This window comes from Typopeltis vanoorti, chromosome 16 (assembly GCF_054136105.1).
Source record: "Typopeltis vanoorti isolate ZY-2024b chromosome 16, IOZ_Tvanoo_1.0, whole genome shotgun sequence".
Taxonomy (NCBI): Eukaryota; Metazoa; Arthropoda; class Arachnida; order Uropygi; family Thelyphonidae; genus Typopeltis; species Typopeltis vanoorti.
This window is the reverse complement of record NC_143564.1, coordinates 63,379,646-63,399,427: the sequence shown is the minus strand read 5'-3', so window position 1 is coordinate 63,399,427 and position 19,782 is coordinate 63,379,646. Positions and strand designations below refer to the sequence as shown.

Here is a 19,782-nt window from a genome sequence, read left to right as displayed (position 1 = left end):
ATCGGCATTCAGAACACACGCAATTTACAGACAAAAAAATACTAGCTGTGGTGGTTGTGGGCAGTAGGTGGCTTTGATGTAGATGATTAGTAGTAGAGGTTCGGTGTAGTGGTTGAGAAGGAGAGTTGTACAATAGGTGTCCTCCCGCGATAAGTCTTTGGACTCCTTGGAGGTGTCACGAATAATAATATTGACACGATTACTAACATATTATATTGCATGGTGTTATGCTTCGTATTCGAAATCTTACAGTTACTTGTTTGTTAAGTGATTTGGAAGATATCTTTTGGTGTTCGATGTGATTGCTTCGAGAAATACAAACATTGTGAAAAAAAAAAAAATTGAAATCACTCAGGAAAAGAAAGTCGGGAAACACCAGAAATTCGGCTCATATGGTTTGCAATCGTAGTCATGTTATGTGCATCCGCCATGGTTACCCAGCGACATCTAGAAAATGGTGATCTAATGAACGTCAACAGTCATGGCGGAGTTGTGATGTGTGGGTGTATTGATGGTAACTTTCCTTTCGCTGTGTTTTTGATTTGTTTGCGCAGCGTCTACATTGTTCGTTATATCTAAGGATGAAATTATACATGGTAAATTTTTTTTTTTCATGTTGTACAATGAATATTATGACTTACGAGTTAATGTAATAAAAAGTAATTTTCAAAATATCCTTACTACCTTACTATATGTATATATATACACTCACACCTGTTCATGAAGATGAATATCTTTGAAATCAATAGATTATCTTGCATGATGAAAATTTTAAATCGTTACAGTGTAATTTTTTTAGATTCATAGATCTAGATGCTAGTCCGTCATATATAGATTTTAAAGTGGCTAGATTGCGCATCAGATATTTTTTTCAACTGGTATTGGGTCACTTTTAAAGAGAACATGTTTCATTACACAACACACCTTTTATCCTTTATGTTTTCTGTTGATACATTTAGATTGAATGGGTGACATACCCAGTGCTCAAGCTAAACGATTTTATGAAATCGAAAAGTGGATATTTTCATTTAGAATTTAAACGTCTGTTTGTCATTACAGTAAAAATATGAAGAGAATGTTTTCATTAGCACTCATCTCGTGTGCTAAGGAGGAATTAGTTTCAATAATGTTTACTCATAGAGTGCAAGGGAAATATTATGATTGAATACCTCCAGGAATTCCAAGATTCATTGCACTAGACCTATTTCTCTTTAAGGTGATTCATTATCAGTGCTCCTTATGTGTTTGTACATCACCTCTGTGCATCTACACTGTTTCTGTATTTCCCCAAAACCAATGTGATTGGACCTGCTTATGGTATCCCAGTTGTATAGTCTTATACAGATGAACATGGACTTCCTTATTCATTCCTACTTGCTAGTGTTTTGCAGTATATGTTCTCTGCACTTTAACTCTTTGTACACCTAGATCTTTAGCTTTTTCACTATTCTGAAATGTAGTTGCACTCATATGCAACCTGCAATTCAGATATTCAGATATTCAGATATTCAGCCTGCAATCTCTTCAGTTCAAAATGCCAAATCATACGCTTGACAAGCTAAACTAGAATTTGTTCTCCAGGAGGTCCACTCTCTTCAATACACATCATACTTCTCTTACATGCTACTAAAAAGCATAGCGAAATAATGCCATGTTAGTTTTATAGTGCTTCAGAACATTAACAATAACACCAATCTATAAATTAAATAATACTGGTCAAAGGATAAAAGTCCCATATCATTCCTGTTTGTTACTTTCATTCTCTTTGACTTTTTTCCTCTGCACTACTGTCACACTCATATAACCATCTTATCTACTCTCACTTATCCTGAATTTTGGAATAACTTACAGTGCATTATTCTGTTAAAGGCTTTTGCAAGTTCATGAGCTGTTATTATAGTCTGAAAATGAGAAATGACTTTTTTTTTTTAAAGAAAGAATTCACAAATATGGTTTCTATGGTTCTATGGGGAGTTGGTTATTGTGTTTCTCATGTGATCTGAAGAATATATGCAATTAACAGACATGATACAATGATGTCACAGCCATAGCTGCTTTTGGGCATAATTCAAAACAACCCAATCCAACTCATTGCATAATCCTGCCTTTATTCTGTTCTACTTGGTCATATCATTATTATAATGTGTAACCCCCCTCCCCTTTCTCCAGTTAAGTTTCATATTGCTATTTATTCATTCCTAAATTCTAATCGTAACTAACCCTTTTAAGATATAAACAATTACTCCAGATGTTAACTGACTTAATTTCTTCCTAAGTTTTTTGCAATACTCTTATGCATTGGTATTATCTTACTCTTTTCTCTCCTTTGATAGCCTTGTTTACTGCTTGAATGTAAGACCTGATACAGTATGGCATAAGAGAATTCTAACCAGTAAATGAGCCCCTCTTTTGGTAGTATAATAGTTTCAACAACCTGTAAGACCTAGCTAATCTACTTCCATCCTCTCATCTATTTTATCTTCAGATTTTAATGGAAGATTGATTTGTCCTTAAATTTAGAATAGCTATAACTCAGTTTTAATAGTTTTAGGTCAAGTTTGTAAAAATTAAAAAAACTTGAGTCTGAAAATGAGAAATGACAAAATAGTTTTTTTTTTTTTTTTGAAAGAAGGAATTCACAAATAATAATAATAAAAAAAAAAACTTTTGTCATTTCTCATTTTCAGGCCAAAGTTTTTTTCAAATTTTAAAATAAAGTTTCTATGGGTGATTTGGTTATTGTAATAGTTAGCAATGCAGAGAGCTTGCAGGATGATTTAAATAGGCTGACAGTATGGGCTAAAAGGTAATGGGTGCCAGTTTAATATGGAAAGTGTAAAGTTATGCATTTTAAAATGAAAACATTGCAACCTATATACCACAGATGAAACTATAATCCACAAACATTAGCAAGGCCATCTCTACCTATAGGAGTTGCCAAACGGTGTGCCACCTTTTTTATTAAATTACTCTGGATTTAGAGAAAGATGTTGAAAGTTTATTTTTCACTTGGTTAGACTATAATAAATTTAGTTTAATCCTTTATCCAAGTGTGAGCAAACAAGGTTTGCACCTGAAAGAATCTTCAGGACTGGGGTAAGGTAGTACAACACCGGGAAACTCGTTGCAAAGGTGGAGCAAGCTAACATCACTCCTATCTCAGTATCTCTCATATGCAAAACACATCTCCTTGCAAATATGTATAATGTTATGCATTAAGGGAAGGGCCACTACCCAGACTAGTTTCGATCTTTATTGAGGTCTCTTCAGTGGGAGCCAGGCCTGACTCCCACTGAAGAGATCGCAAACAGGTGCAAACTTTGTTTGCTCACACTTGGATAAAGGATTAAACTAAATTTATTATAGTCTAACCAAGTGAAAAATAAACTTTCAATATAATCCAGAAAATTGATGAAACTAGGAATTTGAAGGTGTTGGTAGATAGAGTTGAAGTTAGGAAGGCATATTGCTGAGGTGGCTAATGTGGCCCTTAGGATTATTTATTTGTTTCTTGAAGAACACGCTAACAAGCAGAGATAAGGAACTTACAGCATTCCTTTTTATAAGGTCTTGATATGCCCATATCTGGATTACTGTGTTCAAGTCTTGTCATCTGGGTTACTTGTGGGGGGGGGGGATGAGGAATTGGTGGAGAGGATGCAGTTATGAATGACCAAGATGGTGAGTGGTCTTGGAATACTTCTTATGACTAGGGATCCAAGATACATTGGAAAAAAATACGGGACACTTATGACGGAGGGTGAAAGTTTCGTATGTGCATCCATCACATATGCCAGTGTTACAAAATGATTCTAACTTTCCAAGTGTGTGCGTGGTAAGGTTTACTATGCACACACTTTACTAAGTATAAGTAAACAAATAGTAAATCAAATTGTTTCTAAAATGCTTCTAAAATGGTGTGGGCCAAGCAGACTGTTCAGTTCTATTTAAAGCTGAGCCAATATCACGGCGTATGCCAAAGTGTCAATGCACATGCACACTGTTCTAACGAACTTATCATTGTTGCAGTGTTGCCATCACTCACCTTGAGAAAATAACAGCATGTCTACAGTTCCCTGTAATGACTGAGAGCGAGGTTTGTAATAGAATAGAAATTGTAACTCATCAATTTTGTTATTCAGTCTTGAACGCTAAAATACAGGACAAAAAGCTTCCCCGAAGAGTTTTCTGCAGACAATGGGATGCATTAGCCAAAAACGGGATGATCCCATCTTTGATAGGATGTTTGGGATCCCTACTTATGACAGTAGATCGAGAGATTGTAGTTTGTAAAAGTTGGTTGATAGGCAGAAAAGAGTGGTTATGGTAGAAACATTTAATGATGCAGAGGAAATATTTCAGCACTAAGAGTAGTGTGTGTGTGTGGGGGGGGCAAAAAGGGTCTTCCCTGGAAATCAAATAAAAGGGATTAGCAAAGGTGTGAGGAACAAGTTTTTTTTTGTTTGGAGAGTGGTGAATGAATGGAATGGATTCCTATAGACTATTCTGAGTGTTATGTCAGCCCGTGAAAGGTATGATGGATATTGCGTGGATAGTTAAGGTCTTCCGTGATGAGTCTTCAGACTCCATGGATGTACTGGTGCAATGAAAATATTAATTTATAATAAATTTTATTTTTATTTCAAGGCAGTGGCATTATTCCCAATGAGAAGCTGATGGCTCTAATTAACAATGTGTAGTAATAATAATATTATGATTATTTACTGAATACTGTCTTTTTTTTTTCTAGAAATATTTCATGGACAAACTTTAAATTAAGGATGTCAAGAAATTATACTCTTGGTTTTGTTTGCTGACAAGTGCATGAAGTAACTTCACGACTGGGCTACTTACATATGGAAGCTGATAACTTCACATTAATTGCCTTAGTATCCCATAATTTAATGCATGTATCCTATTGGGCATGTATAATATTATTCAGTAATGCACTCAGGATTTAATATTTGGGGGGGGGGGGCGAGTTGAGTAGACAATTTGAGAATACACACTACACATCGCATATGACCTATGACTGAGCATCTCCAGTGATCGCTAATTCATAGTAGTATAGAAATAGAAGACACAACACAGTATAAATTAAAAAAAATGAATTTTAATTAGGAAAAGATTTTTGGAAAATTTTCTATTGTTTTTTTTCCTTTTTCTTTGGGGGCAGGGAACCTTGCCCCCCCCCTTTCAGCATTCCTCTTCTTGTCACACTTCCAAGACCACTACTAGATTGATCAAAGAAAGGCAAATCAATGTAATTTCTTGGCTGGCAAACTTACCAAATTTAAACTCCATTGAGAATTTGTGGGGATTATGAAGAAACATCTTAGTTGCCCTAAGAGATAAAAATGAACCTTGTTTCTATTCTGCAGACCATATAGGCATGTTTTGATTAAAAAAAAAAAAAGATTGTGAACTACTAGTAAGTAATATGCTGAACTGTTTACCAACATCATAAAAGCTAAGGGGTATGCAATAAAGTGCTGATTATCACGTTGTGCATTTATTTTTGCTTTATTCTAATATTTTGAACCATTCTAAAAATTATTGTAATTTTGTGAATGTTTTGAAATAACAGTATTCTTATAATTTATGTTACATTTTTATGTGTTAGTATGGTTATATAATCTACAAAGTATGTAGATTTAGATGATGCCAATTCATATTTGGTAATAATTATTTTCTGTGCAATAAATTAGAATTGCAAACCATTCAACACATTTTCTTTAATTATTTTAATTTTTTGATTCAGAGGACAATAGAAAATTTTCCAAAAATCTTTTCCTAATTAAAATTCATTTTTTTAATTTATGCAGTGTCGTGCCTTCTATTTCTATACTACTTATGAATTAGCGATCACTGCAGATTCTCTGTCATAGGTTGTATGCGATGTGTAGTGTGTATTCTCAAATCGTCTACTCAACTCGCCCCCCCCCCTCCCAATATTAAATCCTAAGTGCATTACTGAATAGCATTATACATGTCCAATAGGATATGTGCATTAGTTTTTAGTCTACTGTTTTAGATTAATGGAAGAAACAAATATCTGAGAACATCATCTTGGTCACCAAGTCATTTTCTTAGGCATAAAGATAAGAATATGAACCTAAGACATATAGAAGGTAGTTAAACAGTAGACTAATGGGTATAATCCTGTAATCTTAATTGACATCCTCTTTAGGCACAATATGGAGTTTTTTCCTTCTCCACAGCATCATGGTCTGCACCTTCAAAACAGATTCTTTGCTATCTTGAAAGCATTCAATAAACAACCACCAGTATGGATTCTGCCAATGCTGTTCAACAGGGGATCAGGCAACGTATGTCACACACCTCGGGATAAGCACTATGGAAAAGTTTGGCAAATTCCAAGTGGTTTGAATATTGAATATCTCCTATGCTCTTGACTGGGTCTGGCACAAGGGTCTAAGTATGCTTCCATCATTCAGTCTGTCCCGTAACTTCTGAAACTGTGTCATTAGTTTTCTTGGGGTCCCACAAGTTTCTGTTCTCTGACCCATCCTGTTTCTTCTATACATCAATGACCTGCTCCATTTGACCACTATTCTAATACACAGTTTTGCGGAGGGCAGTACACTGCATTCCTCCTTCTCACTTGACAAATCTTTGGACCAAACAAATCGCAACTCATAGAGCAATCACTTCTGTAAGCCTGAATTTTGATCTCTGAACCATTCTTTGATGGGGCTTGAATAACCTTGTCAATTTCAACACCTGCAAAACAAGTGCTGGTTTATTTTCCACAAAAAGAGAACCATATTATTCTAACCTTACCTTAGAACACCCAGATCTCTAGGCAAGATGAGATCTTTCTCCTTTACCTTAACATCAAGAAGATGTTAGGGTAAAGGGAAAAGGGGTAAAGTAATGCTTTGCTTTACTAATGCTCAGGTGTAAAGCTTTACCCTAACATCAAGAAGATGTTAGGGTAAAGCATTACTTTACCCCTGAGCATCTGATATCCCCATCCATCCATTGAGTACTTACACATCTGGGGAGGTGTCCCTATGAGTTCCATAAAAATACTCGAAACAGTACATAAGAGAGTAGTCAGACTGATCAATGATTCATCCTTACCAACTCACTCCAACCATTCTTTCATAGGCATCTAGAATCTGCTGCACGGATCTTCTACAAAAGTTTACACGGTAAATGTTCATCAGAACTGTCATCAATAATTTCTCCTCTTTCTCTTTCTACCAAATCCATTGAAACATGTGCAGCTACCATTCAACATTCCTTCACGGTCAAACTCCATACTCATAGAACAAGTTTCTCTTCCTCCTTCTTTATTCCCACTGCTGCTGAATTGTGGAATAGCCTTCCGAATATCAGGATACAAGGCACATGCCTTCAAACCAATGTGAACCAGTTTCTGGTTTCCCAATTCTCTTTCCATATGCAGTACTAACATACTACAGGTTGACCAACCAACCTCTTGTGTATGGGCTCAACATTAAAAAAAAAAAGTTTAGATACTGGATATATATTTCTTGTGTTTGTCAAGACAGATATTAACAGTTCTTCCAGTTTGTACAATCAAAGGATTCAATAGATGCCAGAATGATTTCAGTGGTAGAGTATGTACCACTGAAATCTGTATCACTTGGTGAGCTAATTTTTGATAAGTGAAAGAGGTTTTGAGTGTTATCTCAAGGATTTATACTACTTTTTTATGAATAGCCTTGATGTACTGAATGGCAATGTTTTTTTGCATGTTTTATGGAAGGATTCAAGTGTATGTTGGGGAGAAATAGCATAGAATTTGTTGATTCTGTTGAGGAGGGATAGCCATTGGTTAAGAAAATGTTATGGATGCTATTGATTATAATGAAGAGAGTAATATAGTCTGAAGAGATTGTTCTGTCTTTATTTGTTAATGTTTTAATATATAATAACACCATACTTTTGCTTGGGGTTGTATGAAAGATGATGGATATACTTACTAGTGCATGTTTCCTGTAGAGAGAGAGGAGGATAGAATAAGGATCCAAGTTTTGAGTGGATAAGTGGCTAGAGTGTCAAGGAAGGGCAGACAATTACTGTGTTCTTCTTTGATGATAAAATAGAATGGATCAAGGATGTTGGCCATTAAGTTGTGCTAAAATATTTAACATATCTGAGCTACATGGCCACATGGAGAACTCATTATCACCATAGCAGAGCCATGTGAATTTCCTGAATAGATTAGTGGGGGAGGGAGAAGGAAAGGCAAGGAACTTGTTAGCACTACCTTCAGTCTTTTAGGTAAAATAACCAGTGTGTATGGTAAAGGTGAGTATGACAGGTGTATTATGGAAAAGAGATTTTTAATTTGGTTCTGAGGTTTCTTCAGGAGAATGTTAGTGATAGGATGGTTATGTTAAAACTGGCTATAATTTCAATATCTCTGAGGATGACGATAGGGAAAATTTGACATGGAATTTTTAAATATGGAAGGAGCATGGCAACTAGTGTGCGAGAGAATGAGTGTATGCTTGCTTACACCTGCACTAGGGAGTATTTAGCTAGTTTATGTAGTAGAATCAGTACTATCAACTATGGGTCTCATTGTGAAGAAGGTGTTTTGTTTTGTATGTTTTGAGCAATCCATAAATCTGGCAAGGGAACCTATGATTATGTTTCTGGACTCTGCTCCACAGAGAATCACCATATCACTATTCAATGTTTATGACATATTCTACATTTAGTCATGTATCATTGATATTTTTGAAACATTTTAAGCACACACCTTAATGCATCGTTTCTCAGATTTTTCCTATGATGGAACACTTCACAAATCCTGAAATTTTCACGGAACACCTTGGTTATTTTGTAATGTATTATTAATTAATAATTACTTATTAATACATTACAATATTAATAATTAATTATGGCATAATCATAAAGAGTATTAGTATCCTTATGTGTACGGTGTGACATGTTAACAAATATAAAATTACACTTAAATCAGTTATCAATCACTGGACTAATGAAATCTTATAGCATATTGTAGTTTCCTCAGGCCAACATCATTAAATTAATTTGTGCTGATTTTCATTGACATATCCCATTCTGATCACCAAAAATTATATTATAACTACTTACGAGTGAATGCAGACGTTTTCTTCTGTGTCCCGGTAGTTTTCCCCTCCTTTTGTACATCCTGGATATCACTTAGGCTGGAGGTGAATGAATCACTATCTATTGCGTCACAAACACTGTCAGTAAGAGATTTCTTAACACCAAAATTAAACGAAGTCCCTTGTCTCTTATTCATATTAAAACTTTAATCTATAGGCCTATTACTTTTAAAAAATCATCGCACTACGGTTTCGAAACAAGCACTTTCATCCTACAATACGAACTTGCGAAGAAAGTATTCAGTATTACTAGATTTGAGAACTGGATACAGACTACCTTGATCTTCAATTTCAGTGGAAAAATTTTCTTTGTACTTTCTTGCTGATTGGTCACTAACATTTGTAACACAGATGTTATTTCATTCAGAGGATATGCCCATTGTTGTAATTGGCTTTGCAGGCAATTTTTATGACCGGTCATAAACAGCGGTATTTCCTTTCCTGAATGTTGAAAGATTTCGATGTGTGAAAATTAATGATAATTCATGAATATTTCCATGTTTAAAAATATGTTGCTTGGTCACTGACATTTGCAACACAGATGCTATTTTGTTATATATTTCAGTTTTGAGAACAGAGGATATGCCACCCATTGTTGTAATCGGCTTGCAGGCAATTTTTATGACTGGTCATAAACAGCGGTATTCCCTTTCCCGAATTACTTCCATGTTTAAAAATACGTGGCTTGGTCACTGACTTCACGGAACACTTATTCACTTTCTGTGGAACACAATTTGATAAACCCTACCTTAATGTCCAACATCTTAGGATCCATTTTACCATTAGAAAACAGTGATGGTCTACCCTTCCTGGATACTCTTGTCACTTACCTATCCAAGATCCTTATTCTTCTCTTACTACAGGAAATTTTACTTAGTGGGGTGGTATTGACAGATCCTATAACACTAGTGTTATGTATATAGTATAGGTGAAGAACGAAGCATAAGAAATCTTTTGATAATTTTCATGAAAAACTGAAGATGGTTGTTGCTGGGGAACTCTTCATGAGGACAAAGGCATGTGGTAGAAAAGAGGAAAAGTGGGTTCAGTGAATTTGCACTTAGACTGTAAAAGGATATTGGACACATACTGCTTATGTTTTAACAGGCCCATTGGAAAGTAGATTAATGATTGAAGTGCCATGGAAATGGCTTTAAAATTAACAGAGCTAATATTTATCATCTGCAAATTAGTGAGAGAGGAATCATTTATGAGATAAATTGCCCTCTTCTGGACAGCAGCAATAATTTTTTGGTGGTTTTTGGTCCATCATCCCAAACATGTTAACAGTTTCAAAGATTGGGTGGATTTGAGATTTGTACAGAGCTAGTAGCTGGATGATAAGTAGAAGAATCACACAAGAAAAGGTTTGACACGAGATGGTGCACATTGGCTAAAGACAAACAGAACTGGAAAGTTAAGGGGAGGCCTATATATATATATATATAGGCCTCCCCACGACTATATATATATATATATATAGTCACGGGAATTTGTTCTCTGAGTAAGGCTTGGCTGGCACAGTTATAAATACGAAGAGCCTTTTGCGAAGAGAAACGAATTGCCGTGACTCGCTGTTTCCTGAAGGATGCTAACTTTGCTATACAGGCACTCGAAGATGACCTTTCAAGCACTTTAAGCCACAAAATTTGTCCTATTTTATACGACGTCTCGTGGACTACAGTGGAGAAAGAATTTAAAAAAAGTATGAGATCGACACATCAAAAAATTTGAAAATTTAAAAAAGAACTCTATCTCGAAACCACTACTTTCTACCGAAACGGTAGTCAACCTTTCGTCATTTAGTGTAAAACCTGAAGCGCTCAATGCCCTTGCACATGGCCACAACTTCGCCATCGTGCCCAGAAGAATACCTGCTGAAGATATTATGATAAGAATTGAATGCGGGATACGACACCTTCCAAACCACGTCGCCAACGATATTAGACTGGATGTAGCTTGTATTCTGACCAAAGCTAAACCACCAAAAGCTAACATGCCCAGTAAGGAAATTAAAGAAAACTGGAATTAAAGAAAAACAAGAAAATAATAATCACCAAAGCTGATAAAGTGATGGCACAGTATTGCTTAACCAAAAGGATTACACAAGTAAGCTGAAAGCTTTATTGTTAGATCGGGCTACTTATCTCCCTATCGAGTACAATCCCACCAACTCACAAATTAGAAAACTCCACAGGCTCCTTAAGAAGGTCACTTCTTGGCCTGTGGAAATCACTAACAAATTAAAACCATTTAACTCCATATCCTCCCCCCTTCTCCGTATTTATGGATTCCCAAAAATACATAAGGAAAATGTGCGATTACGTCCCATAGTGGATGGCATTGATTCCCCCACATACAAACTAGCTAAACATTTGGCCAAAGCTCTCTCACACTATACTGGCAACACACCTTCACACATAAAAAACTCAGCCCACCTCAAAGCCAGCATAGAAAACTTTACACTCAAACACACTGACATAATGGTCAGTTTTGATGTCTCCTCCTTATTCACAAATGTCCCACTCAAAGAATCCTTAGAGCTAATCCAAGTTAAATTTCCACCCTATATCACAGCCATTTTTCAGTTCACAATGAACTCGGGCTATTTTGTTTGGCAAGGAAGGTTCTGCAAACAAATAGAGGGGACAGCCATGGGTTCTCCACTGTCCCCACCCTTGGCCATCTTTTATGGAGACTTTTGAAGAAAAAGCCTTAAACTCTGCCCCGCAAAAACCAACCATTTGGCTTTGCTATGTTGATGATGTGTTCGCTATTTAGCCACATGGCTCCAATGCACTCCTCTCCTTCCTAACACATATAAACAACCAACACCCCAGAATCAAATTCACCCTGGAAGAGGAAAAAAAACAACTGTCTTCCTTTCTTAGACACACTAGTCACCTGTCAGCCTGATAGAACCTTGGTTTTCTCAGTCTATAGAACACCCACCCATACAGGCAGATACGTTCACCAACAATCCCACCACTCCTCCTCGCAACAATATGGAGTCATTAAGACACTACACAACAGGCCTAAACTTATCTGTTCAAGTGACAATGCCCTAACCACAGAACTAAACCACATTCTCAACACTTTTTCAGCCAATGGCTACCCCCTCAAAAAAATCCAAAAAATATTGAAACCAGTAAACCACACCCCTCCCTCACAATAAGGATTACTCTAAATCCATCACCATACCCTATATCCGAGGCACCTCGGAAAAAATTACAAAAATCCTAAAAAAACACGACTTAACTTCTTGTTACAGACCATATAAAAAATTGGCATCCCTTATCCGCTCTACTAAAGACCAACCTCCCCCTTCTAGACCTGCCTGGTGTATACCAGGTCCCTTGCAGCTGTAAGCTGGCCTACTTTGGCCAAACAGGCAGGACAGCTAATATCAGAATTTCAGAACACAAGGACTACATCTGGTTTCACCAATACAGCCACCCTGGTCTTGCTGACTGTGCGTTGGATACTTGCCATAGAATACGGTGGAAGAAAGCCACGATAGTACACCGTAGTAAATACAAATATGAAATGCTTTTCATGGAATCAGCTTCAGCTCTAAGAAACAGTCCAGACCTCAACAAATTTGGCTGCATGAGACTGCCTCAAATTTGGGAAACCTACATCAGAAGACCTTCAGCCCAATCGCCCAAGAATACCAACATTGCCCACTAGTGGGCACCATCATGACTTTAGGAGAAATAATAGCTTTCTGCTTCTTCCTCATTTACTGTTCGTTGTGCCTGCGTGCACGTGTCTTGTTCTTAAGTTTCTTGAAAATGGCAATGTGACGTTGCCAAAATATTGAAGTATATTAAAAGTTATTTTAATGTATATCCTAGTTGACGTTGTAATTTCCTTAAATTACTTAGTAAAAAATGCATAACCGAAGTCTAAGCCTTTCCATGAGAATATACCATTATCAGCAATACTGTTGATTATTGGTCAAAGAGAGAGCTCATTTATGTATTGGAGAAAGGGATTAGATGATAGAAGAGTCCTGAGACTTATCTACATTGGAGAAGTTTAAAGAAAGATAGTTTTCCATTATGACATTCAGTGATTAATGAGAGAGAAAACTGGCTGTATACTATGAATGACATAGCAATATACTAAGCAGACTTTGATGTCAGACTTATTAAAATGCTTTAGAAATGTCAAAAGGAGTAGAATAGGTTTCTTCAGACTTTTGATGGCATATGTCTAGCGGTTGGTGATGTTGGCTAACAGATTTCCAAATGCCAAAATGGCATTATGAAAATGCATTTCTTGAGTTCTTGAGAGACAACTATCTCAGGTAGTAAAGGATGGCACTTAACTATCGAGAGTTTTAGATCTGATCATTTTATCAGAGGAATTTGAGTGGAGATCTGCACTTCCCACCAGTTGATGGGAGTGATCATGAAGTGATCACATGGGTTGTGGCCAGCCATATGAAGACTTAAATTCCTCTGATAAAATGATGAGATCTAAAACTCTCGATAGTTTTATTTACTGTCTTACTTATTGGTGATTATGATGGTTTGGAGTATGGAATGAGAGATGAGCTATAAGGAAATATAGTTTTCACCTTCAGAATACAATTTTCACCTTCAGAATAGTGTATTTTGAAGGTGAAAAGGCTGAATAAGGTAGGTGTAAAATGGATGAATGAGGGGATTAAGCATGAAATCAGGGAATATGAAGAGTGACTCAGTGGGTAAGGACAACAGAAGTGCAGTATGAGTAGAAATTAGCAAATCAGAAAGTAGAAATTAGCAAACCAAGAAAAAGCCTCGTGAGGTTTTTTGATATGTGACAAGTAGAAGAATGATTATGGTAAGATGATGTTAATGGATGAAAGTGGGAGACTGGTAACTGCAGCGAAGGATATAGTTGAGGTATTCACTGAGCAGATCATCAGGGTGTTTCATCCTCAGTGTGAAATCAGAAGTCCAGTTGTAGAGAATGAAATGACAGAAGACTTAATGGTGAACAAGCAAGCAGTATATGAGGAGTTCAGTAAGCTAGTTGTCAATAAGGCAATAGGACTTGGTGACATATCATCATGTGTCTTAAGGGAATGTTCCAAGGAGTTAACATCAACCATGGCTTATCTGTTTAACAAGAGTCTTGCAACAGCACAAGTCTCAAAGCAGTGGATGGAAGGCAAAATTGTTCCACTTCACAAAAGTGGTGATAAGGTTAAGGCAACAAAAATTATAGGCCAATCTATATATCTGGAGTTGTAGTTAAGGGTTCAAGAGGTTGGTGAGAGATAGGAGACAAAAAAACGGGTTGATAGCAGTGATATTCTTTGTGCTTGTCAGCATGAATTTGTTAAAGGTAAGTCATAATAAATTTAGTTTAATCCTTTATCCAAGTATGAGCAAACAAAGTTTGCGCCTGAAAATATCTTCCGGACTCGGGTAAGGTAGTACAACACCGGGCAACTCGTAACATAGGTGGACCAAACTAACATCACTCCTATCTCAGTATCTCCCATAATGCAAAACACGTCTCCTTGCAGATATGTATAATGTTATTTCAACATCTTTCTCTAAATCCAGAGTAATTTAATAAAAAGGTGCACACCGTTTGGCAACTCCTATAGGTAAAGATGATCTCGCCATTGCTTCTGCCTGTTATCTCCACTTCTGGGCCTGGCTCCCACTGAAGAGACCTCAATAAAGATCGAAACTAGTCCGGATAGTGGCTCTTCCCTTAATGCATAACATTATACATATCCGCAAGGAGATGTGTTTTGCATTATGGGAGATACTGAGATAGGAATGACGTTAGTTTGGTCCACCTTTGTTACAAGTTGCCTGGTGTTGTACTACCTTACCCCAGTCCTGAAGATATTTTCAGGCGCAAACTTTGTTTGCTCACACTTGGATAATGGATTAAACTAAATTTATTATAGTCCCACCAAGTGAAAAATAAACTTTCAAAGGTAGGTCATGTTTTACAAATTTGTTTATGTACTATAACAAGGTGCCGAATGTATTGGACAAGGGAGATGTGTATACAGTGGTATACTTGGATTTTGTAAAGGCTTTTGATAGATTACTGCACCACAAGTTGGTCACTGAACTGAAGAAGATAGTATTGGATGATTAACCTATCCAACTAGTGAGTTGGATAGGTTTGTGGCTATCAGATATGTATCGGTAAGTTGTGTATGGAGAGGACGGTGGCTGTACTAACATAAAAGAGGAAACTAACTAGTGGTGTGCTACAGGGATCAGTTTTGGGACCATTGTTATTTTATTTGTATATTAATGATATTGGATAGGTTTAATTGGTGATATACAACTGTTTGCAGATGTGGCCTTACAGGAGGACTTGAATAGATTGGGCAGCAGTATGGAACTGTCAATTTCTTTCATATTTCTTCCACATAGAATCAGAATCGTAATCAGAGAGGAAATATGGCAACAACAGGATGCAAAGTATAAACTTGATGAGGAAATTTTGGAGGAAGTTTAGGAGATAAGAGACCTTGGAATGGTGGTGGACAAGTGATCTGAACTTCAAAGGTCACATTGCACAAGTTGTGAAGACATCACATCCGATTATGGCAATGATCAGGAGTACGTTATCTTGTAGAAATAAAGAGATTCAGGTTCCATTATAAGGCTTTAATCAGGTTTTGTGGATTATTGCACGCAGATTTGCTCACCTGGTTTTCATGGTGATGAGGATCTGTTGGAAAGGTTCCAGAGAAGACTGAGGTCATTATTTATCTTTGGGATGTGGGATATGAGGACATAGTGTGTGAATGCAGTTTGCAAAGCCTTGAAATTCATTGCCTGATATTGAGATAAATGCAGATACATTGAATGAGTTAAAACATGGCTTTATGGGCTTTGTATATAACAGTGTTTGCCTTCCGTGATGAGTCTTTTGACTCCATGGAGGTCTGGTGTTAGTAATAATAATAAAACCTACCTTTACTGAATGAAAATCTGACATTTTCATTTATTAAAAATATTTGTCTTTTGGCTGAGCTGACTCCAATTTTTCAAGTAGGAGTAATTTCAAACAAAAATAATGAAAGGGAAAAAAAAAAAAAAAAACCTTAATCATCCTGTGTTTATTTTAGCTGTTTTTCTCAAAAGTTGTATTTTGTCATCAATATACAACTTTTGATGGCATCACAAGAACTAAATACAAGTACTAAAAACAAGTTCTATAATACCATCAAAATAATTTTTATACATGCACCTTAAAGTGAAATTAATGGTGGTCTTAAGAGAAATAAATTGTTTCTCTCTCATAAATTCTATATAAATAAGTTTGCTTTAAGAAATGTCATTATGGTTCTTTCATTGTGGTGACTTAGGTCTGATTTTTTCCACTTTTTTATGCTGTAAATAAATAAACTCCTGTTTACAGACTTAGAAAAGACCTTGTTGTTTTAAGGATACTTGCGACATAAGACTGAATGATATAATCACGTAATCACAAGAAAGATATTTATTTAATTAATTTATATATAGATGACATATTTGCTATTTGGCCTCACAGTAAAAACACTTTATCTTCCTTTTTAAACAGTATTAATTCCTTACATCATCGCATAAAGTTTACTATGGAATTAGAAGAAAACAACCAGTTATCTTTTTTAGACGTTCTCCTCATCCGATCATCTTCAAATATTCTTACAACTACAGTATACAGGAAACCAACATTCACAGGTAGTTATATTCTGAAAGAATCAGCCCATCATCCATGTCAAAAAACAGGAATTATAAAATGTCTCATCAAAAGAGCCAAAACTAATTGTTCTACTTTTGATTATCTACAGAAAGAACTTTCTACTATCCAGCAACACATGAAACTCAATGGCTTTTCTGAAAAAAGTATTCAACGTCTTCTTACATCTTATAATCCTCCACAAAACAACAAAGATTCAATACGTCGAGTACCTATTCCTTATATCTCCGGTATTTCAGAACCTATCGCAAGAATTTTGAAGAAATATGATTTAACAGCTACGTATTCTCCTATTAACAAATTGTCTTCTCATTTTCCTTCTCCTAAAGACAAACGCTCAACTTTATCTCTTCCTGGAGTTTATCAAATTCCTTGCAACTGTGATCTCTCTTACTTTGGACAGACTGGACGTTCTCTTGAAAAAAGAATCCAAGAACATCAATCATCCATTCTTCACAATAAACCTGAAAAGTCTGGTTTGGCTCAACACGGGATTGAAACTGACCACAGCATCCTTTGGTCCAAAACTCGCCTCTTACATAGATCCCGTTATAGGTTCGAACGTTTGTTCAAGGAAAGCGTGGAGGCCTTGCTCCATCATCCCAACCTGAATCGTAATGACTGCATATCTATATCAAAAATCTGGGAAAGCCTAATCAAGATTACTCAATAATTTTTTTTTTTTTTTTTTTTTTTTTTTTTTTTTTTTTTTTTATAGCAAATTCAATCATGTTTCTACTTCAAAATATTTCGTTTCATACTTAGTGATATAACATCACGCAGCATGTTCTAATTTCAACGATCTATTGTTAGTATTCTAGCTTGTATATATATATTTTTAAACTGTTCTTGTAATACCACCGACGATGGTCTGCTATTTCCAGACCGAAATATTTGGTTAAATAAATATCTTTCTTGTGATTACGTGATTATATCATTTAGAAAAGACCTGTAATTCCATCTCTAATGAAATGGTTGAATCTTCACAATCTCATTAGTGTTTTTATGTAATTTCACTCTCAAAAGATTATAAGCCTATTGCACATCAGAACTGTGTTATAACTAAGGATTAAAAATTCCATGAAACTTACTTTATAGAACAAACATGGAACTTTTTAAAGCTCTTTCAGGCCTCTTATATAGGGTGATGGCTTCATACTGGATAACATAATTAATCCGTATCACTCTGGAATTCAAATCTGTAGCTTATTAGTTGAGAGAAGCAGTCTAATCAGCTAACTAGCCTGCCAGACTTGTTGGGTGGGAGACAGAAAAACAGAAAAAAAAAACAGATAAAAGCTTCTTTAAAGTATTCATATTTGGTCATGAAGTGTTAAAATATAAGGCTTTAGTGGAATGCATTACCTGATGGAGTGGTGAGAGCGAGAACGGTCAATGAGTTTAAGGAGTCGTATGATACTTTGTGTTTCTTAGGGGTGGGGGATCTCCCCTCGATGAGTCTTGACAGACTTTATGTTCTTAGGAAGGACCTCCCATGATGAGTTTTTCGACTCCATGGAGGCCTGAATAATAATAATAATAATAATAATAATATATGTTCATATAATAACGCCTACCAGTTTCGCTAGCAACTGTCTAGCTTTCTCAAGACTTGAACGATAAACACACAAAAAAAATAAATGCACGAAGTATAAAGAATACAAAACCATTAGTAACTATGAGAAGATAAAAGCTTCTTAAAAAAATAAGCCTTTATAAGCAGAAGAGACATTGCACTGAGCCTGCATCAGCTGCTAAATCACCTTACTCGAAACACAGTGATTATCCCTGCATCAAGACACAATTTAACTAGAAAGTGAAATTGTGCCTTGAGTTCAGAAGGGTTAGTGTTAACTGATGGTATTGTATTCATTGCAAAGACTAAAAAACAAGATATTATTTAATAGTGTCACAATTTTTTTTTCTTTTTGTGAACGTGTTTAAATAATGAGTAGTATATTATAAACTAAAAGTGATAACTCATTGCAGGAGGCTTAATATATATATATATATATATATATTATCATCATCATCATCATGCATATCAAGGATTTAGGCTAGCATGGCCTGTTCCGGCCTTAGAAGTCATCGTTGAATCGTTTAAGAGGGGGCGTCCTGGTTTTCTTTTTCCTAATGGCTTGTATTTTAAGGCTTGTTTTGGTAATCTTTCTGTTTTCATTCGTTGAACGTGTTCCATCCATTTATGTTTATATTTTTTAATTTTTTCTATTACTGGTTATTGGTTTAATTCTTTCATAATTTCATTTCTTTTGTGATCAAATAGGGTATACTTTGCAGTTTTTCTCATAAACTTCATTTCTGCTGTTGTTAATCTTTGTTTGTCTTTTTGTTTTATTGTCCAAATTTCGCTTCCATACATTAAGACTGGTAGGGCTAATGTATTGTATACTTTTAGTCTGGATTGTTTTTGAACTAGGTTTGGTTTAAATATAAAGTTAATTACACCTGTTATTTTTAAATATTTTGCAATTTTTACGTTTATATCTTTTTCATTTTCATATGTGATCGTACATCCTAGGTGGTTAAATGAATTCACGTGTTCTAAGATCTTGTTATCTATTACTATTTTAGTTCTTGCTGGATCTTGTCCTTTAAAGGCCACAGTTTTTGATTTTTCTGTTGATATTATCATACCATAATCTTTGGATATCTCATTTAGATCTAAAATAGCTTTCTGTAGTTTATCTTCAGAATTTGTAATTATTATTTGGTCGTCGGCAAAGAGGAGAGTGTTTAAGTTTACTGTAGGAGAAAGTTTAATTCCTTGATGTAAATTTTTATTCCATTTTATTATTATTTCATTTAAGTAGATATTAAAAAGAGTTGCTGAGAGGGGACATCCCTGTCGGACCCCTTGGTTTATCTCTCTTGTATATGATAGCTCGTGATTTAA

The 19,782-nt window shown here is 35.6% G+C and overlaps 1 protein-coding gene across 3 annotated transcripts in view; it reads left to right on the top strand.

Moving 5' to 3' along the window:
* The first annotated feature begins 447 nt into the window (after positions 1-447).
* Positions 448-19,782, top strand: part of Gapvd1 (GTPase activating protein and VPS9 domains 1) — a 475,307-nt gene continuing 455,972 nt past the window's right edge. For all 3 annotated transcript variants that reach the window (XM_090406248.1, XM_090406249.1, XM_090406247.1), the window contains exon 1: positions 448-596. The gene's annotated coding sequence lies outside the window, so the exon portion shown is untranslated. The remainder of the gene's footprint in view (positions 597-19,782) is intronic.